Raw genomic sequence first — 25,611 nt, 5'->3', positions numbered from 1 at the left:
GGATGAGAGAGAAGGGCAAAGCACTGAAGGGAATAAGAAGAAGGAGCAGAAAATGCCATGGCTTAGGAAGCTTGGTTTAGGAAGTAATTTATGCCCAAATCACACCTCTTGGGATCACATAATTGGTATGCTGATAGTATAGTGCAGCAGGGCCCAATAGGATCGTTGTTTGGAAGGTTGTGAACTGGATGCACAGAAATAGATTGCATCCCATATCAAGACAGATGACTTACAAGCTTCCTGTCCATTGCTATTTCAACTAGAACGAAAGAGAGACAAGCCTGTCGAGTCTCTGTTATTTGTCTTTTATTCCTCTGCCCTGGGCTCCGGGTAACACCACTGATCAGACCCTGTCCACCTAAGGAAAATCAGCCTGAAAGGAAGAAAAGGAAACAAATAAGATCTTTCCTCCAAAAAGGGTTCTCTTCATTAAAGAGCAACACAAAACAAATATGTCGCAGCTTTGTAAGAGTAATTCTTAGGATGTGCAATGGAAGACAGAAGTGAAATGAGTTACATAGGAGAAACTAGAGATATCATGTTACGATTGAATAGTGCTCTATTCTTTTTTTAAGTGGAGTTTGATATATTTTACTTTAAAATTTGATCTAGTAATCTAGCCCCCTCTTCACAGATAAGGAATCTGGGACTAGAGAGTCAAAGGTTTTGCAGGGTAATATTGATGTTAATGACAAAAATAATAGGACTAAAGGTCTTTTGGATTCTGCCTGGTCAAACTAGATGGTATATACTCTTGCTATAAATTTCTCTCCATTTACATTATTGGGCATATCTTATTTTATATTTTTAAATTTTTATTTTTTTTGCTTTTTAGGATGTACTTGAGACATATGGAAGTTCCCCGGCTAGGGGTTGAATTGGAGCTACAGCTGCGGACCTACACCACAGCCACAGCAACATTGGATCCGAGCTGCATCTGCAACCTTCCCCACAGCTCATGGCAACGCCGGATCTTTTAACCCACTGAGCCAGGCCAGGGATAGAACCCATGTCCTCATGGATCCAAGTCAGGTTCTTTACTGCTAAGCCATGATGGGAACTCCCTTTATTTTAAAGAAAAAGAAGTGTTTTTCAAATGATCGCTTCTATTCTTTACAATCAAAATGTATATTTGTTAAGTATTTCTGTCTTCTTACATTGTTTGTTGAGCATTGGAAATCTTAATATTTTTCACAACCTTTCTTAGACACCTTGATATTTTTCACAACCTCCAGCACACAGCAGGGTCCTATGCAAGGAGGTCTGGTGGCTTTAGGGGTTGAATGAATAGCTAAATGTATGTGTGTCCTGGAAGCAGAGAGGTAGCATGATGTAGTTAATCATATCAGGATTAAAAATTATGCAGAACTAGCTGTTATTTACCATTTATAGAATTTAGGGCAAACTGCTTCACTTTTCTAATGTTTAGATTTCTTTTAAAAAATCATAAAATGAAGGTATTAGTAGAACTTAATCTCCTAAGATCCTCTGAAAATGGAAATGGATTAATGAATGAGAAATGCCTAGCACCATTTGTGGCATTAGTAGGTTTTTAATTGTTGTTATTATGTAACCCTACTCATGTTTAAGAAAACAAGGGTCACAAAATTTTGGTTTGCCTTCCTGGGTTATTAACAAGTTTGACTATTTAATATTTGCATTGAGTCAAAAGCTCACTTCCAGAATTCCCACTGTGGCACAGTGGGTTAGAACCTGACCACAGCAGCTCAGGTCTCTGTGGAGGTGCAGTTTGATCTCTGGCCTGGTGCAGTAGGTTCAAGGATCCATTGCTGCAGCTCTGGCATAGGCCACAGCTGTGGTTTGGATTCAGTCCCTTGCCCAGGAACTTCCATATGCTGCAGGTGTGGCCATAAAAAGATGAAAAAAAGCCCACTTCCTTGAAAACAGCCATATGGATTCAGAAAAATGGCTAAAAGTTGAGGTTTAATTTACGCTAAAGTGAACTATGTTCACAGAAAGCACAGTCTGGAGTTTTCTCAAGGTGATGTTGGAGATAATTTAATGATTGATTCTCCTGTTATTAATGCTGGAGAGATGCTTCTTGTAACTTTGTGTCCTTTTGCTCCTGGTAGCTCAGCTTCAAGGGGATGGTGGGCTGTGACAATGACACGCAATGGATGATATCTATCAGCTTCTCTCCTTGTAGCTCTGAGTGTCTGTTTTGTGTTCAGTTCAGTGAGAAGAAGGCCTCACTGCTCTTCAGAATGACATATACATTGCCAGTAATTACTTTCCTGAAATGGAAAAGGAATTAAAATAAAAGCATGAGTGTGGAAAGGCGGGGTGGTGGCGGCAGGTTTTTTGAAGAGTGTATTGGCAGTTTGAAGCATGAATAATTAATTTTGTCTTGAGATTAAGTTCAGTCTGTGTTTATGATCTGTTGAAAAAAAAACTCTAATGGGTTCTAAATAAATTCAGTATCAATTTAAACTATTAGAAGAAGTTAAATCAAAATAATTAGGATATTAGAATACTTTGTGAATTTCCAATCACTGCCTTATTGAGGCTCTGGATCTTTTCCAAGGAACAATAATAGCATGAATATATTAGAATGTTTGCTTCTCTTAGAATGTGACTGATTGCTTATGTAAAGATGATTGAGAACTTGCAAGAGAGAGAAAGCCAAATGGATGTGTTGACATATTCAAGGGAGTAGGTGCTATATACACGATAAATTACTTTGTACATATAGATTAAAAACAGCAGAGTGATAATATACTGTTAAAATAGTTTAACCTGATTATTCTTTATTTACAGCAATTGCTCAATTCCACACTGTAGTAAGGCATTATTTTGTGACATTTTTCAGTTATTATAGAATGAATTGGCAAAATCTGAATAAGATTAAGGTGAATTCCAATAGAATCCAGAGCTTGGTCATTTGTTTGTTTTGCTTATGACTCTCAATTCTCACTGTAACTGAAATAGAGATCAGGAATTTTTCTTTTTCTTTTTATCTTTTTGAGGGCTGCACCTGCGGCCTATGGAGGTTCTCAGGCTAGGGGGTTGAAATGGAGCTACAGCTGCTGGCTTACTCCACAGCCACAGCAATGCCAGATCCAAGCTGCATTTGCGACCCTACACCAGAGCTCACAGCAATGCCTGATCCTTCTCACAACAATGCCGGATCCTTAACCCACTGAAAGAGACCAGAGATTGAACCTGCGGCCTCATGGATGCTAGTCAGATTCGTTTCTGCTGAGCCATAATGGGAACTCCCAGGGATTTTTCCTGTGTTACTTATTAGGATTTCCCCTCCCCCACTTATTCCTGCCTGGAGCATAGTGAGCATGGGAATTAAAACAAATACAAGGAATTTTGAGTTTTTTTGGTCCCCTTTCTGAAGCAACAGCTCATTTGTTTGTAAGGAGTTTTCACGAATCTATTTGGTAACTGCCTTAGTGGAATACCCATCAACATTCAAGAGCTCATGAATTCTCTGGATTTAATTATTCCAGGGCTTATAGGAATTGGTCTATAAGAGATTTCCTTGAATTGTTTCATGGTTTTTTGTTTGTTTCTTTTCTCCTAAGTATTATCCATCTCATTTACATTTAGTATTATATTTTGAAAATATTAATTAGTCCAGTATAACTGTGATTTGATAATCAAGCACTGGCTACTGGAGCTGCCAGCCTGCTACTGTGGCAATTTCTACCTTGCTTTCCTATTTTTTCCAGATGAGGTAAAGAGAGAAGATAGACTTCCAGGGCATTGCATTTTTTAAGTAATTGATTCTGAGCTGAAACATTGCACTGAGTACTTTGCTTCTTGGAGAATCAGAAAAGATGTGCAAACATGGATCCTCTGTCTTCAACAGGTCAGAAAGGGTAAGGCCTAGCGATAGTACAAATGATCCAGCAAAACAGTAGTAGTTTGAGCTCCAGGTATATCAATGAAACTGTAAACAAAATTTAACAAGCAACTGCAAGTTATTCTTAGTAAAATTACGAAAATGTCCATGTATTCTAATGAAAATTAATGAGTACCCAATTCTGTGTGCGTGTGTGTGTGCGCACACAAGCATGCATGTGCGTGCAGGTTTCCCCTGCTTGAAATGCCCTTCCCAGTTTATAATATTAATGGCAATGCGTTGTTTTTCTGCCTCATTAGAAAGGGATTGTTATGCTTTCAAAACAGAAATTTTTATATATTCTAAAATAGAACTGAGTGTTAGCAATTGGAAAATTATATCTCTAAAGGCTTTTGTCTCACTTCAGAGGATTCAGTTGGAAATGGCTCTAGCATATCTTTTTCTAAATTAATTTTCATATTTCTGATAGAGAAACACTGTCTGCCTTTGTCCCAGGACTGTGCTTACTCATCTATGTCACTTTTTTCCTTTGGGATCTGCCTATGCTTTATTCCTCATGCACAATGAAGCTAAAATCATTCTCTTTCAAAGTCCCTTGTATATGGATAAATACTGTGTGAGAGAAACCAGAAAGTTTGACAAGTGGAAGGTAGGTAGGTCAATGTGGTGTAAAAGCATTGGGTTTGGGGCAAGATAGTCCTGTATTTTCTTGCTGACACCATGATTGACCTTAGGCAAGTAGCTAGATCACACTGAGCCCCCGTTCCCTCACTTGTAAAAGGAGTAAATTAATAATACCTACCTTGCAAGTTTCTCATAGTGGTAGAGATCATTTATACCAAGTGTTTGTAACAGTGCATGATAAACAATGAGTCTTCAGTAAAGACTGGCCAGTGGTAGCAGAGACAGTCAATGTTATAGTTGTTGTAACAGTAACATCAATATCCAGGCTGTGTCATTTTGCTATATGTGATCACTGGCTATATATTCACAAATTATTATTCTTTTTAAAACGTCAGAGTCTTTTAAAACCAGTGCCTACATATGCTCACTAGATAGCTTGGATGAGAGTCTCGGATGAGATGGGTTGTGAGGAATGGCATGTTGTCGGGGAGGCAGTAAGCAGCTGTGGCACCTGGAATTACAGAGAACTCATGCTTTGCCTAATAAGGCAGGTACTGCTGGCTTCCTGCTGACTTTTCCCCTTTAGTAAAGATTTCAGTGTTAACCAAGCTTTTCATTTCTGACAAGAAAATCCAGAATGTGGATAATGCAAAATATCCTTTAAATGTTGGCAACAAACCAAAAAGTACTGTGCATAACAACCGTGTCAGGCTGAACACAACAAGATTGCAGGACAGATTTAGCCTGTGGATACAATTTGAAATCTCTCATCTAGATGAGAGACAACAGTAGAATTAATATTTGTACAGCATGTGCCTTATGCTCAGAGGACACACTTTCAAGTACTTTATGTCTATTAGCGTGTTTAAGCATTCCGATAATGCTGTAAAATAGGGGCTAATAATCAGTTTTATTTTTATCAAGTCCATTCTACAGCTAAGGAAACTAAGAAAAAGAGAAGTTGGGGTTCCCGTTGTGGTGCAGCGGGAATGAATCTAACTTAGGAACCATGAGGCTGCGGGTTTGATCCCTGGCCTTGCTCAGTGGGTTAAGGATCTGGTGTTGCCCTGAGCTGTGTAGGTCGCAGAGGCAGCCCGGATCCTGTGTTGCTGTGGCTGTGGCTGTGGCTGGCAGCTGTATCTCTGATTGGATCCCTAGCCTGGGAACCTCCATATGCTGTGGGTGTGGCCCTAAAAACAAAAAAAAAAAAAAAAAAGAAAGAGAAGGAATTTGCCCAAAATCTCTTGATTATTTATAAGAATTTAGATCTGAACCTATGTAATTCGACTGCAACCTTCTTTGCATTTGACCTTGGGATTTACAAACTAAAATAAGAAATTCCTCTTATTTATAGAAATCATTTTTTAATGGGGTATTAAAGGACAAAATTCTGTAGGACTTAAATTTCATTTTAGGCATGCACTGTTCAATAACATTTATTGAATGTATTCAAAATGCAGAGCCCTGAATAAGGAGCAGTGATAAGACAGATAAATCATGGACCTTGTCTTCAAAGTACTTTTACTTAATATGAGAGGAAATGTGTGAGTAGCAAAGTATCATAATATATAGAGGAGTTCCAGGGAATGTTTCTAAAGGATATTGGGAATGGGGAGGGTATTTGATTGGCATTTTATGAATGGCTTGACAGACATGGCTATATTTTACCTACATCCTGAAAAATAGGTTTTATGTCAATGGACAGATCTGAAAATACTAGGGGTCAGTGTAAACAAAGATTTTGTGGTAGCAGAGACTACATTTTAGCAAATACAGGGAATAGCCAAATTAGCCTATAAATAGGATTTGCAGAGAAAAGGAGGAAGATGAATGTGGAAATGTGCCTGCATATGTGTTTTCTCCCTATGAATTCATGCCTTAATCATCACACACACAAACACACACATACACACCCCCAAAACCAACAAAAAACCAACATGAAGTTTCCAGAAGGGCAAAAACATCTCAAATAATTCATCAAGGTCAGTTTTTAAAATGATCTACTGCCAATGCCCCACAACAGAATTGTGGATGATCAAAGACAGAGCCATAAAATATCCCCTTTCCTTGTTTCCTTTATAAAATACAAATCATAGAAGATAGAGATATTTCAGAATGAACCATTGAAGGGAAGATGTATTTTAGCAAAAGGGAAGGAGATTATGAGTAGCCTGGGGTGTGAGCTGAGATGTACTGGACGATTATCTAGACTGAATTCTAATTCTTGTCCCACCTTAAGCGTACCACAAGCTCACTGTAATCTATTGCAAATCCAGCACTGTTGTTAGAAGATCATAGTAACTTCAGAACTTCTTACAAGTGTCAACTTCTTGAATGCAGTGTTTATGCTTAATGGTTACCAGTAAGTAGACAGAAGTGTTCTCTTCCTTTCTCTTACATTTAAAGAAATATTATTTTTGCAATATTAAGTCAATTTCAAGTCTAACCTGATGTGATGCTGTTATGACTCCATACACAACACTTTAAATAAATAAATTAAGGTTGCAAGGCAAGAGTCTCTTTCATTTTGGCTCTTAAATCACCTTGTTAGATCACCTCTTCAAGTAAACATGTTTTATGTGTATAGAATGTTCAGTACAGTACATGGCAGAGAAAACTGCTCTGTGCATTTGGCCGTGATAACAATATTCCTTGTTATTATTTCTATCATCAGCAGCAACAGAGCTCCTTCCAGGCTCCATTGGAAAACCCATACTCTAAATTTATCTCAGTCATTAACCTCTCCCAAGATGGTATGGATTCAGGAAGTCTGATGAGGCAGAGTTTGGACAATACCCTGTGGAAGGCCATTGAATTTCAGCACCAATCACTGTGAATCTATTTATTTGCTGCCAAAGCCTTTAATTTGCTGTGTTAAATCACAACTGTAAAAATTGTCAACCCAAATTTTGCCCATCAAACAGAAAGCATTAAAATACAAATTATACTTTTAAAGCACACACTTCTTATTCCTTTTCTTAATATGTTATTTTCCCTCAAGAGGTGGAAAAAGTGGCTCAAGAGGGACCTGTCTTTAAAGTTATTTTAATCTTTATTCTATCTAGGCCTTTCCTGGACTCATTTAATCTGCTTGATTTTTAAATCATGATTATATCCTCCAGATACCAATTCATGACATCCTTCCAAGGAATTGTTCATTAAAATCTAATTTTTACCTTCTAATGCTGGCTTTTTAGCTAATGAAATCTGCAGTAATTATAAATATCCATCTTGCAAAACCTCAGAATTATTGGCATTTATATATAAAGTCAAGCAATGAGAGAATGATATTAGCATTGAAGTTAGCTCTTTCCTTTTCATCTCAATGAAGTGAAGTTAGTACATATATAGTTATGCATATTTAAATAAAAGAATCTCCTTTCAATATTTTTACACTGTCATTAGAACGCTTTTGAATGGTACCCAGGAGAGACCACATCTAATTTAAACTTCATGGCAGGAAAGACATCAGGAGACTTCAGATTCATTATTTAACTTGATGATCTGGAAAGACTGGGGAAAGTTTCTGTGATATTGGGCTCTGATCAACCCAAGGTGCCCTGTAGTGATAGTTTTCTCTCTTTTTTAATGAATTATCAGATGAAATTTTATCAAAAAGACAAATCATTTATGAAAAGTTGGAACACTTCCCTAGCTCATGAGTTGAAACTTTGCATAAACAGAATAAGCTCTAAATCCTCTTGACACTAACAAGGTAAGAGGAAGTTTAGGCATCCTGATGTGAGAGCCAGCAGTGAATCCACAGAGAGCTCAGTGCTGATCTGTGTCCAAGCTTCCTAGTCCAAAGGAAAGATCACGTGGTACATGTGGAAGGTTCACAAATTATGAGTTCCATGGAAATTGACTGTCTCTTGGAGGGGAAAATAGACATATTATTGCGTAGCGGAAAGAGGACGGATTTTGCTCAAGGATACAGGGTTTGAAAGTGGCAAAGCCATGATTCAAATACAGGTCTGTTGGAGGCCAAAATTATATAATGTATCTGAGCCTCCATTTCATTATCTGCAAAATGAGAATAATAAAGTCTACTTCAATAGTAATGATCCAAAGGTTAGATAAGCTTTATCCACCATTTACTGAATGCTTTCTATATGACAGTTTACTGTTTTCATTTAATACCAATTGTGCCCTGGGGACTAGAATGGAAAATTAGCTACTGTTCTTTAGTGATTGAATAAAGTCCATTGCCCCCTAGAACAAAGAATGAAATGAAGCCCATTGTTCACAAGCAGATAGGTTTCAGTTTCTTTCCCTTAGGCTGGTGATTCAGACTAATGCAAATACAGACTTCATATATCTTCCTTGGAGATAATTGAATGGGAAATAAAAACTTCTAGGCTCCTGCACTGAAGTTCTGCTTTGGGAGGGCAATTGAACTGACGTCAACATCAAAGGACACTTTTGATAAAAACACTTTCATTCTTCTAGCGTAAAATGAGAGCAGCCCTAACTAGATTAATGTATTTCCTCTTATTTCCACACCAGACTTAATTTCACTAAATCTGATTGTTTTCTATCCAATATTTCACGAAAGGTTATACCGACTAACCCCTTTGAATCTCAAATCAAGAAACCCTTTGTCTTTGCAGATTGAGTAAATCTTTCATCTTGTTTTGCTTACCTATTCCTGCTTTTGCTTTAATGGAAAAAATGAATTATTTTCTTAGGGATTTCTAAATAAGTTGTCATAGTCATAGTTAAGTCAAAATGTATTGTTTTAGAACTGCTAACTTATACAACTTTTGAGGTTCAGTGCTAATCATTCATCATTCCTTTATGTGGAGTTCACAGCAAGTACTGTGAATATATGCACACACACAAATATTAGCATGTATAGTATATATATAATATACATACATACTATCTATGTATACATATATACATACAAAAATATATACATGTATATATGTTATTTTCATTGACTTCACATACATTTAGTATTAGTGTGCATTCAGAAATCTGCAGAGCAAAAATAATAAAGAAATAATTTGTTCTTTTCCTTGCTCTCCAGGCTCTTAGAGATGATTTGGGATGACATAGTTAATGAGTAAAACTAAGTTACTAGAGATTTTAAAAAATTATAGATGCAAAAATAACAATGTAGTATTAAAAACAATGTTTTTCTTTTAATAAAAAATTACTATGTGCTAGGCACTGTGCATTTATTATCATATAGAAAAGTCACATATGATTTTGGCCAAATTCAACAAGATGCATACAAATAGCCTCTTTCTAAAGGGAAGAAGTAGAGACTGTGAATGATCACATGGCTTATTAAGGCCACTTGCCAAGTTTATTTAAGGTAAGTCTGGAACCAAATGAAGCCCAAGATCTACACACAATTCTAGACCATCTGCTACACATGGAAAAAGTCAAATCCAAAGCCAGTGGGTAATCAGTATGGAATGAGATTAAGTAGAGGAAATGTGTTTTCTCTCTAGATATCCACCTATGTGCCTGTTCTAGGGTGTAAACTCCTATAATGCTAGATCTCTTTGAAAAACAAGTTCTTTAACAAGTTTCTATACTGATAATAAAATGATGCATTTTTCATAAAGTGTTTGGAAGTCTATGGATTAGGAATATGAATTCATTTACTGGGTAAAGTGAATACATCTACAGTTAGGAAACACATATACCCAAGATACCATGGAAATCATAAGGTTTAACCCTTTGTTTTATGAACCAAGAACTAGGATTTCCCACTGTAGCTCAGTGCTAACAAACCAGACTAGTATCCATGAAGATGGGGTTTGATCCCTGGCCTTGCTCAGTGGGTTAAGGATCCAGCGTTGCTGTGAGCTATGGTGTAGATTGTAGACATGGCTTGGATCTGTCATTGCTATGGCTGTGGTGTAGCCTGGCAGCTACAGCTCTGATTCAGCCTCTAGCCTGACATCTTCCATATGTCATCGGTGTAGCCCTAAAAAGAAAAAAAAATTCTAATCCAAGAATGGACGGAATTCAGCCCTGTGTTCAATTTTGTGGACACATTTTAGGAAGGGAGTTGAAAAACTAGAATATATTTAAACAAACACACAATACTTAACATTCTGGAGAAACATTATAGATTTCTATTGAGTTTATTCTATTCATTTACTCATTCCTTCCACACACATTTACTCTATGACTCTTTGTTTTTTAGAGGTATGTATGGGTATGTATTGTAAAATAAAACAGCATGGAGCTGACAGTTTTCTCAGTACTAAAAAAGCCCTCAGCATTGAGTCAAAAGACTTGGGTTCTAGTCAGGGCTCTGTCACACTAGTCACGTGACATGGAAAGAAATTTAAACTAAGTTAACCTTGGAAAAGACATTGTGGTTGTCTTCTCCTAAAGCTATTTTCCTCCTCTTTTTTCTTCAACAGAAAAATGATTTAGTTCAGCTATCAAGCTGGGCAGTGTCCTTGGTTGAAGGTAAACTCCTTGTCCAGCTCTAGAGGATGAATCATTTTTATTTTTGCCAGTGATGGTCTCACTCTCCTTTTTTTTTTTTTTTTTTTGTCTTTGTAGGGCCACATCTGAGGCATATGGAGGTTCCCAGGCTAGGAGTCAAATCAGAACTGTAGCTGCTGCCCTACACCACAGCCACAGCAATGCAGGATCCAAGCTGCAACTGCGACCTACACCACAGATCATGGCAATACTGGATCCTTAACCCGCTGAGCAAGACCAGGCATCGAACCCATGTCCTCATGTATACTAGCCAGGTTCATTAACCACTGAACCATGACAGGAACTCCTCACTCTCCATTCTGAGTCAGTGATTTAGGGAAAGAGTGAGTTCTGGGAATTATTTTCCATCCCATTGAAAACAGAAAGCTTCCACAGGGGAAAGATATTCCCACTTCCTTCTTACTATTCCTGTGCCAAAATCTATCATGAGTGTGTGATGTTGCAGTAGCCATCTTGTGAATGTGAAGGGAAATATTGCTAACCAATATGTAGGAAGAGAAATAAAGAAACTGTCAGGGTAATTGCACAACCTCAGACTATCTATGCATCTTACCTTGCTTCATTGATCTTCATTGTAGTTATCACTACCTGCTTTAATAGGTATGCATATATTCATGTGGCTCTTAATTCTAAAGCTAAATACAACTGGAATAAAAGTTCAAGAAAATACCAATTATTTTGTCCATCACTGAATTCTTAGTGGAAGAGATGAATGAATGACTCTTTGATTGATAATATTCTTTATTTAAATAGTTTTATTATAGTTTATTTACAATGTTCTGTCTATTTATGCTGTATAGCAAAGTGACACAGTTTATATATCTATATAAACATATTACATAAAACATATATATATGTGTGTGTTCTTTTTCTCACATTATCCTCCATCTTGTTCCATTGCAAGCGACAAGATATAGTTCCTTGTTCTATACAGCAGGACCTTATTGCTTATCCATTCCAAACGCAATAGTTTGCATCTACTAAACCCAAAATCCCAGTCCATCCCACTAGCTCCCTTTCCCCCTTGGCAACCACAAGTCTATTCTCCATGTCTGTGGGTTTGTTTCTTTTGTGTAGATAGGCTCATTTGTGCCATATATTAGATTTTGGATAAAGCGATATCACATGGTATTTGTCTTTCTCTTTCTGACTTACTTCACTTAGTATGAGAATCTCTATTTCCATCCATGTTGCTGCAAATGGCATTATTTTCTTCTTCTTTATGGCTAAGTAGTACTCTATTGTGTATATGTAACACATATTCTTAATCCATTCATCTGTCAATGGAAATTTAGGTTTTTCAAAGTGCTGCAATGAACATAGGGGTGCATGTATCTTCCTCAATGAAAATTTTGTCTGGGTATATGTCCAGGAGTGGACTTGCTGGATCATGTGGTAGTTCTATATTTAATTTTCTGAGGTACCCACATACTGTTTCCAGTGGTTGTACCAATTTACATTCCCACCAACAGTGTAGGAGGGTTCCATTTGTTATATGTAGACTTATTAATGAAGGCCATTCTGATCAGTATGAAGTGGGACCTCATTGTAGTTTTGATTTGTATTTCTCTAATAATTAATAATGAACATTTTTTCATGGGCCTGTTGGCCATCTGCATGTCTTTGGAGAAATGTCTTTCCAGGTCTACTGCCCATTTTTCAATTGGGTTGTAGGGTTTTTTTTGCTGTTGAGATGTCTGAGTTGTTTGTATATCGGCTATTAAGCCCTTGTCAGTTTCATCATTTGAAACTATTTTCTCCCAATTCATAGGTTGTCTTTTTGATTTCTTTATGGTTTTCTCTGATGTGCAAAACCTTGTAAGTTTTATTAGATTCCATTGGTTTATTTTTGTTTTTATTTCTATTGCTTGGGAGACCGACCTAAGAAAACATTGGTATTGTTGATATCAGAGAATGTTTTGTTTATATTCTCCTCTAGGAGTTTTATGATGTCTTGACTTATGCTTAAGTCTTTAAGCCATTTTGAGTGCATTTTTGTGCATGATGTGAAGATATATTCTACTTTCATTGATTTACATGCAGCTGTCCAGTTTTCTCAGTACCATTTGCTGAAGAGACTCTTTTTCCCATTGTATATTCTTGCCTCCTTCATCAAAGATTAATTGAGTGTAGGTGTCTGGGTTTATTTCTGGGTTCTCTATTCTGTTCCACTGATCTGTATGTCTGTTCTTGTACCAGTATCACAACATCTTGATTACTATAGCTTTGTAGTATTGTCTGAAGTCTGGGAGAGTTATGCCTCCTGCTTGTTTTGTTTTGTTTTGTTTTTCCTCAGAAATGCTATGAACATTCTTGGTCTTTTATGTTTCCATACAAATTTTTGGATTGTTTGTTCTAGTTCTGTGAAAAATGTCATGGATAATTTGATAGGGATCACATTGAACTTTGGTAGATTGCTTTGGGTAGTATGGCCATTTTAACAATGTTAATTCTTCCAATCAAGGAGCATGAAATATCTTTCAGTTTCTTTGAATCCTTTTTAATTTCCTTGATTAATGTTTTATAGTTTTCCACATATAAATCTTTCACTTCCTTAGTCAGGTTTATTCCTAGATATTTAATTTTTGGGGGTGTGATTTTAAAAGATTTGTATTTTAATATTCCTTTTCTAATATCATTGTTAGTATACAGAAAGGCAACCAATTTCTGAATGTCAATTTTATATCCTGCTACTCTGCTGAATTCAGTGATCAGTTTGAGTAGTTTTTGTGTGGAGATGGCTAGGGTTTTCTATACACTATATATTAATATCATGTCATCTGTACAGAGTAACAATTTTACCTCTTCTCTTCCAATTTGGATACTTTTTATTTCTTTTGTTTCTGATTGCTATGGCTAGGACTTCCAACACTACATTGAATAAAAGCGATGAGAGTTGTCATCCTTGCCCTGTTCCAGATTTTAGCGGGAAGGCTTTCAGCTTTTCTCTGTTGAGTATTTTATTGGCTGTGGTTTTGTCATAAACGGCTTTTATTATGTTAAGGTATGTTCCCTCTGTATGTACTTTGGTAAGTGTTTTTATCATGAATGGATGTTGGATTTTGTCAAATGCTTTCTCTGCATCTATTTAGATGATCATTCTTTTTTTCACTTTTCTTTTGTTAATGTGGCATATGACTTTGATTTGTGTATGTTGAAACATGCTTGTGATGAATCCCACTTGGTTGTAGTGTATGATCTTTGTTATATGTTGATGGACTCAGTTGACTAAGGCTTTGTTGAGAATTTTTGCATCTATATTCATCAATGATATTGGCCTATAATTTTCTTTTTTGGTAGTATCTTTGTCTGGTTTTAGTATTAGGGTTATGGTGATTTCATTGAATGACTAAGAGTCTTCCTTCTTCTTAAACCTTTTGGAAAATTTTAAGAAGGATGGTATGAGTTCTTTGTATGTTTGGTAGAATTCACCTATAAGTCATCTGGTACTGGAGTTTTTTTTTTGGTCTTTTTTTAGCTCTGCATCCCCGGCATATGGAGGTTCCCAGGCTAGGTATAGAATCAGAGCTGTAGCTGCTGGCCTATGCCACAGACACAGCAATGCCACATATGAGCTGTGTCTGCCTGGGATCTACACCACAGCTCATGGCAAATCCAGATCCTTAACCTACTGATCCGGGTTAGGGACTAAACCTCTGTCTTCATGGAGGCTAGTCAGATTCATTTCTGCTGACTCAAGATGGAAACTCCTGGTCCTGGACTCTTTTTTGTAGGGAGTGTTTTTATTACATATCCAATTTCATTTCTAGTGATCAGTCTGTTCAATTGATCTATATCTTCTTGATTAAGTTTTGGCAGGCTGTATGTCTCTAGAAAGTTGACCATTTCTTCTAGGTTGTCAAATTTGTTTGTATATAATTGTTTATAGTATTCTTTTATTTTTTTTAAATTTTTTTGGAATTTCTGCAGTATCCATTGAGATTTCTCCTTTTTTATGTGTTATTTTGTTTATTTGAATTCTTTCTCTCCTCTTCTTAGTGAGTCTGGCCAGAGGTTTGTCAATTTCATTTAATCTTTCAAAGAACAAGCTCTTGGTTTTATTGATTTTTTTCTATTGCTATTTGAATCTCCATTTTGTTTATTCCCTCTCTGATCTTTATGATTCCCTTCCTTCTGCTGACTTTAGGTTTTGTTTGTTCTTTTTCTAATTATTTCAGGTGGTAGATTAAGTTGATTTGAGATTTTTTTTTTTTATGCGGAAGGCTTGTATTGCTATTAACTTCCCTCTAAGAACTGCTTTGTGGCATGGCATAGATTTTGAATGGTTGTGCTTTCATTATCAGTTTCAAGGTGTTTTTTAATTTCCCTTTTTATTTCCTCATTGACCCATCAGTTTTTTAGTAGCATGTTGTTTAGTCTCCATGTAGTCAGTTTTCTCTCATTTCTTTTCCTGCGGTTGATTTCTAGTCATGCCATTTTGGTAAGAAAAGATGCTTGAAATAATTTCTATACTCTTAACTTTGTTGAGGTTAGTTTTGTGCCCCAGTATGTAGTCAATCCTTGAGAATGTTCTGTGTGCACTTGAAAAGAATGTATATTCTGATTTTTTTGGATGTAATGTCCTGAAGATGTCAATTAAGTCTAACTTTTCTATTGTGTCATTTGGATCTCTGGTGCCTTATTGATTTTCTATCTAGGGGATCTGTCCATTGATGTGATTTGGGTGTTAAAATCTACTATTATTGTATTCCCATTAACTTCTCCATTTATCTCTGTTAGTATTAGTTGTATGTATGTAGGTGCTCCTATTTTAGGGGCATGTATATTGAAAAGTATACTGTCTTTTCCTTGAGTTGATCTTTTTATTATTAAATAGTGTCCTCTTTGTCTTTCTTTATAGCCTTTGTTTTAAAGTCTATTTTGTCTGATATGAGTATTGCAAATTCTGCTTTCCTGTCTTTTCCATTCACATGAAATATCTTTTCCCATCCCTCATTTTCAATTTATATGTGCCCTTTGCCCTAAGGTGAGTCTCTTGTAGGCAGCAGATTGTAGGTTCTTATATTTTAAATCCAGTCTACCACTCTGTCTTTTGATTGGAACCTTCAGTTCCTTGACATTTAAGGTGATTATTGATAAATATGTATTTATTGTCATTTTAAACATGTTTTCCAGTTGATTCTATGTTTCTCCTTTCTTCTTTTTTCATTGGGTGATTTCTTTTTATTTTGTGCTTATGTCCTCTTCTTTTTAGTTTTTGTGAATGTATTGTTTGGTTTTAATTTGTGGTTGCCCTGTTTTTTGAGTATGTTAACTCCTTCCTATATCTGCTTGCTTTAGCCTGATAGTCATATAGGTTTAAACACATTCTAAAAAAAAGTCTAGATTTTCTTACTTTCCTTTCCACATTTTATGATTTCAATGTTCTTTTTTAATATCTTCATGTTTATCCTTCTGCTATTCCTTGTGTTTATCATCTCTTTTACAATAGTTTTTTTTTTTTCTTTTTGGACCTATATACTGGCTTATTTAAGTGATTTCTTAACAGTTGTGATTTCATCCATCCTATGTCTTCTTACTTCTTTTTAATTTAGAGGAGCCCTTTAAGTAATTCTTTTAGAATGGGCTTAGTATTGCTGTACTCTTTTAGTTTTTGTTTGTTGGAGAAATTCTTTATTTCACCTTCTATTTTAAATGATATTCTTGCTGGATAGAGTATGCTAGGCTGCAGATTTTTTCCTTTCAGAACTTGGAATATATCTTGCCCCTGTCTTCTGGCCTGTAGTGTTTCTGTAGAGAAATCAGTTGATAGCTTTATGGGGGTTTCCTTATAACTAACACTTTGTTTTTCTCTTGCTGCCTTTAGAATCCTCTCTTTATATTTAACTTTTGCCATTTTTATTATAATACGTCTTGGTGTGGGCCTGTTAGGGTTCAACTTCTTTGGGGCTTCTGTGCTTCCTGATTCTTAATATCTGTTTCCTTTAGATTTGGAAAGTTTTCAACCAGAATTTCTTCAAATATATTTCCAATCCCTTTTTCTTTTTATTCTACTTCTGGAATACTTATTACACATAGATTGGCCTGCTTTGTATTATCCCATGGATCTCTTATATTGCTTTCATATTTTTTCAGTGGGTTTTCTGTCTGCTGTCCTGATTGGGTGATTTCCATTATTCTATCTTCCAAGTCACTAACTTGTTCCTCTGCATTATTCATTCAACTCTTCAGTGCCTTTAATTCGGCTTGCATCTCTGCAAATGAATTTTCTAATTTTCCTTGGCTCCTCCTTATGTTTTCTAATTCCTTTGTAAAGTAATCTGTATTACTGTTTACATTCACTCTTGATTCCTTCATATACACTCTTATCTCCTTTAGTATTTTTACTATCTCCTTTGTGAACTCGATGTCTATTTGACTGCTGAGGTCTGTTTTATTGTTTCTCCTTCAGGGGAATTCTCCTGTTCTTTTAACTGGGAATGGTTCCTGAGTTTCTTCATTTTGCTTCTATTTTTTCTAATTCTGTGAGTTTAGGGAAAATAGCTGCTATAGTCTTGGAGGAATATTTTTATATGTGAGAGCACTCCTGGATATTTTGTAAGGGCTTACTATTTATTTTTGCCATGAGGGCTGCTTTTAGTTTGGATGCTTGATGTCTCTTTCCTCAATGTGTGCTGGCTGTTATCCCCTTGATATGGTGCTATGTATGCTTCCTAAGAGATAAAGGCACTGAACAGGGCTAGTAGCCAGTGCCTGGTTGCCTGGCTCTTGACATTGCCAAAGACCCATGGGAAGATGGCTTAGGCTGCTCCTAGTTGCAGGGCCATGGGAAGTGGCAGTCATTCTCAGGAAGGTGTAACTGGTGCCAGAAGCATTTGGCAGTGGCAGTGGCAGTGTCAGGGCATGTTCATTCCCTGGGGATTGAGAGCAACAAGGGGTGGTGCTCAGTTGCAGTGTGCTTCTCTGTGCCTATCTCAGAGGTAACTGGGGCCTCAGGTGGTATCTGTTCATGGATGCCTAGTGGTGGAGGGCCATGCCCATCTCTGGTGTCTGAAATGACTTTGTTTGTTTGCCCCAGCAACTGTGGACAATGCAAGAAGTGCCTCATCATACTTAGCCTACACAGAAGGTGCCACCACCAATAACCCATGCAAGAAGGGCCTATTGTCCATTGCCCAAGCAAGAGGTACCTCGCTACCCATAGCCCCAATCTCTGAGAGTCCGTGCATGCACAGAAAAATATATTCCCATGGCAGTCTGCCCCTCCCCTTCCCCAGCAATGGTGCCTTGCTTCTCCTACAGGCCCAGACCTCATGGCTTCCTTCAGCAGCGTTGCTCCGTTCCCCAGACATTTGTGCACTGCTCCCGAACCCCTCAGGCTGTCTCCACACAGCCCACCCTAGTCCTCTCCCCAAAACTGACCTCTGGAGCCTGAATCTCAGTGCTCAGCCCCCTTCCGAATGTCTCAGGCTCTGATGTTCCAGGAGATGGGACTGATGGTCTGTGGGGCTCTCTGTGTGGCTCTCCCTCTGCTTTGCCTTCCTCAGTCCAACTGCTATGCTTTTTCTCTGAGGCTTTAAGGTCCTTCCGTCTTGGCTGATCTCCCTGTCAGTTAGGTGGCTTCCCAGGTTGTGGGTTATTTTCCTCTTTCATAACTCCCTCTCAGTTGTGCTAGTCCTGTCCTGATTCCTTTTTCTCTCTCCCTCTCTTTTTTACTTTTTGTTCTACCCATTGTGTGGAGGGTTTCTTGCCCTTTTTGGAAGTTTAAAGTCTTCTTCCAGTGTTCCAGATTTTCTATGTGAATCATTCTGAATGTAGATGGTTTTTTTTTTATGTGTTTGTGGGAGAAGGTGAGAGCCACATCTTACTCCTCCACCATCTTAATCTCACCTCTTTGATAACATTCTTGAGTTACTTTACATGACTCTAAATTATAAAAATATTGTAACATGTGATATATAACACAGAATATTCTAAAGTTATAATTTTTTTTAATGGCTGCACCTGAAGCATATGGAAGTTCCCAGGCTAGGGGCTGAATTAGAGCTACAGCTGCCAGCCTACACCACAGTCACAGCAATGCAGAATCTGAGTTGCACCTGCATCCCACACCACAGCTCATGGCAACGCAGATCGTTAACCCACTGGGAGGGGTCAGGGATTGAAACTACATCCTCCTTGGTACTAATCAGACTGGTTACCACTGAGCCACAATGGGAACACCCAAAACTTTGTGTAAAATGGTATGCTATTGACTTATTGTAAACAGCTTTAATATTAGTAAGTTTGAATATCTTTTCATACTTGTAGTTTCTACTTGTATTCTCTTTGTACGAATTCCCTGCTTATTCCTTTTGTGTAAAAGGAACTTTTAAAAGAGAACTTATTAAAGAATAGTGTTTAAAAATAATTTATCTTAATTTGTAATTATTTTTCTATAATTCTAGTCATCCAGAGTAGGAAAGGGAAATTTGTTTAATAAATATTCTTGTGCTAGGCAGTGGGGAGAACACAAAACTAGGATAGAATTAGACAGTGTTCTTGTCTTCAAAATGTGTGTCCTCAAGTTAAAAATCAAGATAAACATGTGTAATATAAAAAAAGCCTTATGAAATATGTAGAATATATTGCAATAGTTACAAATGTACTCCCATATCTGTATATATTCAGCTTTATACTTATCTCTGTATATTGTAATTATTTGTTTACATGTTCATCTTTCTTTTTTTAAATTTTTTTTTCCCGCTGTACAGCATGGGGACCAAGTTACACTTACATGTATACATTTTTTTCCCACACTTTGTTCTGTTGAGATATAAGTATCTAGACATAGTTCTCAATGCTACTCAGCAGGATCTCATTGTAAATCCATTTCATGTTGCATCAGATAACCCCAAGCTCCTGATCCATTCCACTCCCTCCCTCTCCCCCAGGCAGCCAAAAGTCTATTCTCCAAGTCCGTGATTTTCTTTTCTGTGGAGGTGTTCATTTGTGCTGTATATTAGATACCAGATATGAGTGATATCATATGGTATTTGTCTTTGTCTTTCTGACTTATTTCACTCAGTATGAGAGTCTCTAGTTCCATCCATGTTTCTGCAAATAGTATTATTTTGTGGCTGAGTAGTATTCCATTGTGTATATTTACCACATCTTCCTAATCCAATCATCTGTTGATAGATATTTAGGTTGTTTCCATGTCTGGGCTATTGTGAATAGTGCTGCAATGAACATGTGGGGTGCATGTATCTTTTTCAAGGAAACTTTTATCTGGATATATGCCCAAGAGTGGGATTGTGGGGTCATATGGAAGTTCTATGTATAGATTTCTAAGGTATCTTCAAACTGTTCTCCATAGTGGCTGTACCATTTTACATTCCCACCGGCACTGCGGGAGGGTTCCCTTTTCTCCACACCTCCTCCAGGATTTGTTATTCATGGACTTATTAATGATGGCTATTCTGACTGGTGTGAGGTAGTATCTCATGGTAGTTTTGATTTGCATTTCTCTAATACTCAGAGATGTTGAGCATTTTTTCAGGTGTTTGCTGGCCATCTGTATATCTTCTTTGGAGAACAGTCTATTCAGGTCTTTTGCCCATTTTTCCATTGGGTGATTGGCTTTTTTGCTCTTGAGTTGTATAAGTTGCTTGTATATTCTAGAGATTAAGCCCTTACCTGTTGCATCGTTTGAAACTATTTTCTCCCATTCCGTAAGTTGTCTTTTTGGTTTCTTTTTGGTTTCCTTTGCTGGGCAAAACTTGTCAGTTTGATTATGTCCCATTGGTTTATTTTTGCTCTTACTTCTGTTGCCTTGGGAGACTGACCTGAGAAAATATTCATGATGTTGATGTCAGAGAGTGTTTTGCCTACGTTCTCTTCTAGGAGTTTGATGGTGTCTTGTCTTATATTTAAGTCTTTCAGCCATTTTGAGTTTATTTTTGTGCATGGTGTGTGGATGTGTTCTAATTTCATTGTTTTGCATGCAGCTGTCCAGGTTTCCCAGCAATGCTTGCTGAATAGACTTTCTTTTTCCCATATTATGCTCTTGCCTCCTTTGTCAAAGATTAATTGACCATAGGTGTCAGGGTTTATTTCTGGGTTCTCTATTCTGTTCCATTGGTCTGTCTGTCTGTTTTGATACCAGTACCACACTGTTTTGATGACTGTGGCTTTGTAATATTGCTTGAAGTCTGGGAGAGTTATGCTTCCTGCTTGGTTTTTGTTTCTCAGGATTGCTTTGGCATTTCTAGGTCTTTTGTGGTTCCATATAGATTTTGAGGTTGTTTGTTCTAGCTCTGTGAAAAATGTCCTGGGTAATTTGACAGGGATTGTGTTGAATCTGTAGATTGCTTTGGGTAGTATGGCCATTTTTATAATATTGATTTTTCTAATCCATGATACATGTTCACCTTTCCACTAGAATATAAGAATTTTAGAAGTTGGACTTTTATTTTACTAATATTTGCTTTCCTTGTAGCTCTGTAACTCTTTATCTCAGTACAGAGTAAGTTAGCAGTGAATGAACAAGAAATTAATGAGACAATAGTTTGAAAAGATTTCACAGAGGATGGAGTATATGTACTGAAGACTAACTGGTATTTGGAAAGGCATAGGGAGCAAAGAGTATCTGTAGCAGAGGAAACTTGCATGACAGAAATCATGAGAAAGGAATGATAGTTGAATGGTTATGGTTCAGTAAGGCATAAACATTAAAGCAATGAAAGGATAAAGTCATGGGAAAGAGAATGATGGGAAATGAGGTTCATGGGCCACAGATCATGGAATTCTTAAAAGTCAAGGTAAGAGTTTGGAATTCATAAGTATTGCAGTAGTGAATGGAGAGCTTTAGGCAGTGGAGTGAGATGGTGGAGACAATGACCAAGCATGGGATTTGGGTAGAGAGGCACAGAATGAACAGGAAAACCAACTGGATAGATCCCATGTGACTAGTGTTAGCAACACTAATGATTCTATTATGCATTCTGATTCTATTATGCATTGTCCATCCTACAAAGGCTAGTAAGTCTAATGAAATTAGGTCCTTAAAACTCTATTGCACTCTCAGAATTGGAGAATCTATTGATGCGTTTATTCAATACACATTTCTAGAACATCTGTCATGTGTCAGAGAATATGCAATTTGTGGGGATTCAAATGTTCAAACTAATTAGGGATATGGAGGTGAAGCACTCTGCCTCAAAATGTTCAACTCAAATCTTTCATTAATTTTATCAATAAAATATTTGAATGAACGACCCTTCCTTTAATAATGTCTTATAATTGACCATGCCTTTTAACCATGCCACCAAACTCACTTGCGTTATGCTGTGATGGCACCATTTGGGGGGTTCTGTATGATGGTATTGTAGACATGAATGTTTACTAAAGCAACAGTAAATGGAGCCAGCATCATCCTAGATATTCAATTTCCTGAGAAAAAAATGACAAAACTCCATGTGTAATTACCTCTTAAAAACTGCAGAAATCAGGCTAAGCAGAGATGCTTAAAATATGCATCATTTTGATACTGCTATTGGTTTCACTCTGCTAATGACATGAAATTATATCCCAGAGGTCAGTATTAATCACTGTGTTGATTTCTTCTCTAGGAGGCAGACTGCTCTAGTATACATTAGAGAAACTCATTGAAGAATAAAGTGAGCCTAGGGTCAGTGTATAACCAAGAGAAGAACAAATACATCTGAGGCTGTCTAGATATTTTGTTGGCCTTGCGACTCCATGTTTCTAGGGATGCCGTTGCCTAGATTTTTGCATATATAAACATGACAGGAAAAGCTGACTATTTAAGGAATAAGTTATAGAATGGAGGACATCTATAGCATTGTAATGTGAACATGTGAAATGAACAGGACTATCCCAGTTAGGAATGAACAAGAGATCACAATAAAAGTGAGATCATTTTGCTATGGTTGCTGCAAGAATACAATTTTCTTCTAGTTCTTCCTGATTTTGATAAGGTCACAACTAAATTCTATTTGTCTTAATTTGTGCCTTTTCTATCTTTTTTTTCTATATGGTTTATATACTATGTATAACATCAGGGAAAAAAGTTATAAAAATGTCATTAAATTAGAATAGTTATTAAAGAGTTATCCTAGGGGGATTCCTACATGCTCATGAATTTGTGCATATTTTTATTTGTTTTGTTTTTGTTTCTCCTCTGTTTCATTATTTTCTGTCAAGGCCACCAAACACTTACTGATAGGCTATGTCATTTCTTTCTTCCTCTAGCCCATATTTTTGCTTGCACTAACTTTCATATTCTACATTCCTCAATACATAAGATGAAGAGAGATGATATTTCACCTCACTACTTTCTATTTACTCTGTTACCCAGGTTACAAAGTAGAATGACCTCATTTCCTCAATGCTTTCACAAAATTCAATTACACAGTTCTTTTATTTCATTTTATTTTTACTGCTTTTAAAAATTCCAACCAATCTACTCCACTGTAAGATATAAATTCTTGAAGACTGAGTTATAAAGCTGTAAGTGATCAATATTCTTCACTGCTCAAACTCTCTCTTCCTCATCATTATTCTATTTTTCTTAGACCAACCTAGTCCTCCCCAACTCTGTTTTCTCTTGAGATGTTATCTCTCAAAGGATTCTGGTAGAGCTGCCTCAGCCGTCTTCAGAGATGTTCAGATAAGTCTGAATCCTTGAAAAAATGTAACTTAGCTTTCACCTTGGAAGCACTTACTGATGTAGGTTCACTATTATCAGTTCATGTATTTTATATTCAAAGTGTTTTTTTGCTGTGTGCAAGTATCCTCATGTAGAATAAATTTCAATTGCAATATTGTCACTGAGGCCCTGGATATTTTTTTCACTTATAATGCATTTCGTGATTAATGAGAGACAGAATGAGTCAGAGTCAGACAGAAAGGATCAGTGTTATTTTCAATTTTAATATTAAAATAATATTTCAATAATTTAAATATTTAAAGTGAGCGCTTTTATGACTTGAGTCTAGTTATCTTGGTTTATACTTTCATGAGGATAGTATAGTCAATAATTTTTTACTTGAACAGGGAAAAAGGAGCACACAGAGTAATAGAAGCAGAAACCTTTCATTGGTGATACTTGAGTTTAGACAGACGTTGGTATCTGTAATATCTTAATACAGTGTTTAATTTCAAAAGTAGGTATTTCAACAATTACATAGTAGGTCAAAGCCAAAACTCTGTAATTGATACAATTACTTTCTTTGGCATCACACAGCTGCAATACTCCTTTTAAAACAGTCCGCATATTATTGAATATTTGCAATTTCAGAATTGTGGAAACCCTGTATCCCTTTAAAATTATTTTAATTTGAAAATTGGGAGTGAGGTTGAAGGCACAACTTGTCAAAAGCTATAGCTGGCACTCAATGACCCACAGTGTAGGCCTGATTTATTATGCAAATACAGAGCCAGAATATATTCTGTTTAATCATGCAGGATTTTTTTTTTGTTTGATGGAGTGTCCAGGCACACAAATGAATATTCCATGAATCCCAAATCTACTTCAAAAAGGGAAGATATTTATATGGGGTTGTAAGAACAAGGTGCCAGAATTGTGATTTACAGAATATTGTTGGTCAATGTTAGAAAACAGTTTGTCTTTAAACAACTGAACTTTATAATGAGAAAATTACCAGCAGCTTTTAGCTACTCAGGTTATTTAAGTGAAAGATGAATTCATCCATTATGAGCTATATAAAATCCATTGATTACTTGAATACTTAAGCCTTACGGCCTGGGAATCTTGTCTGACTGATATAGCCTCTCTTCATCCAGAATTTATCGTTGAAGAATGATTTTATGATACTGCAGCATTTCAGGTAAGCCCTGTTCTCGCAACAAACATGAGGAGATAATTCACACAGGCAAATGATAATATATTTAGTGGCCAGCAGTTTTTCTTGGCAGCTGTTAACCATTCCCGTACCAATGCCAAAGCTCACATCTCAAGTCTAAAACCTGAACTCAGGGGGAGAACCACAACAAATTTTGTTTCCAGCATTTTTCTCCAGATCTAAATGCCTTCCAGCAAAATTATTTTTTTTTAATGTAAAAGACTAATACACATAGAGAAGAGTAACTGGGAAAAATGATGACAATGTGCATCACTGCTAGGATTTTGTTGATTCTTGCAGAGTTGAAGACAAACATCACAAAATTATTTTATTCCCTTATGTTAAACTTTAAGGTAAATACTTTTTCTGGATCTTATAGATGAGAAATCTTCAGAGTCAAGTGACTTTTCCAATGACATTCAGCTGAGGCATAGCAGGGTTAAGTTTTCAAAATGGATTCTCTTTCATTTTTATAAACTCTTAGATAAGGAGCATCAGCAATTTTAGACCTTGATTTTTAAAAGTTATAAGGGTGTCATAATAAAAGTTATGTAAGGAAACAACCACACATAATATAAAATTTGTAGTAATATAGTGTTAAAATGCCAACATACCATGAACCTGTATAATATGAAGTTTTCTCCTAGTTGATTTCAAAAATCAGATCAGTGATTACGACTAAGTTAGTAAAGATTGCAATATTCACTGCAATTATCTAAAATGCAGAGTGAGCAGACTCCTTTCAGATTCCCTGCTCTCTCTCCAAACCATAAAGATTGATGAATTTTTTCAAGAAGAAAATTGGGGGGCTTTTTTTTTAAAAAAAAGAACATAAAAAGGATACAA

The sequence above is a fragment of the Sus scrofa genome, chromosome 14 (assembly GCF_000003025.6).
Source record: "Sus scrofa isolate TJ Tabasco breed Duroc chromosome 14, Sscrofa11.1, whole genome shotgun sequence".
NCBI lineage: Eukaryota > Metazoa > Chordata > Mammalia > Artiodactyla > Suidae > Sus > Sus scrofa.
This window is presented reverse-complemented; position numbering follows the sequence as displayed.